This window comes from Triticum aestivum, unplaced genomic scaffold (assembly GCF_018294505.1).
Source record: "Triticum aestivum cultivar Chinese Spring unplaced genomic scaffold, IWGSC CS RefSeq v2.1 scaffold52184, whole genome shotgun sequence".
In the NCBI taxonomy this organism is placed as follows: Eukaryota; Viridiplantae; Streptophyta; class Magnoliopsida; order Poales; family Poaceae; genus Triticum; species Triticum aestivum.
Genome location: NW_025304244.1, coordinates 1 through 779, shown reverse-complemented (window position 1 = coordinate 779; position 779 = coordinate 1). Strand labels below are relative to the sequence as shown.

The 779-nt window shown below is 48.8% G+C and overlaps 1 pseudogene; it reads right to left on the bottom strand.

Annotated features, from left to right (window-relative positions):
• Nucleotides 1–325: 325 nt before the first annotated feature.
• LOC123179492 (uncharacterized) lies at nt 326–437 on the bottom strand (annotated as a pseudogene).
• Between the last annotated feature and the right edge of the window lie 342 nt (nt 438–779).

The window sequence follows — 779 nt, the reverse complement described above, 5'->3', positions numbered from 1 at the left end:
CGACCCCTTTCAGAACACGCTTGCCGCCGCTAGACGCGTGAATAATGAGCAGCGAGCTAAAACTTACCGTAAACGTGCAAAATAATAAAACGTGCTAAACATACGTCGCGCTCGTGCGTTTTGTTTTGCACGCGGTGCAAAAAAATTAAAAAGGGAATATTTACCATGGTTTCGACCCCTTTCAGAACACGCTTGCCGCCGCTAGACGCGTGAATAATGAGCAGCGAGCTAAAACTTACCGTAAACGTGCAAAATAATAAAACGTGCTAAACATACGTCGCGCTCGTGCGTTTTGTTTTGCACGCGGTGCAAAAAAATTAAAAAGGGAATGCAACACGAGGACTTCCCAGGAGGCCACCCATCCTAGTACTACTCAGCACGCTTAACTTCGGAGTTCTGATGGGATCCGGTGCTTTAGTGCTGGTATGATCGCATCCGACGTGTTACCCCCGTCTTCGTCCCTTATGCTTGCCCCTCCCAGCTCCACTACACACACGATTGCACATTCCTTTGGCCGCTCCCGCTCAACTACGGAGACGAGTTTTACCACGGTTCAACTGCACCAGTGCCTATTTACCATGGTTTCGACCCCTTTCAGAACACGCTTGCCGCCGCTAGACGCGTGAATAATGAGCAGCGAGCTAAAACTTACCGTAAACGTGCAAAATAATAAAACGTGCTAAACGTACGTCGCGCTCGTGCGTTTTGTTTTGCACGCGGTGCAAAAAAATTAAAAAGGGAATGCAACACGAGGACTTCCCAGGAGGTCACCCATCCTA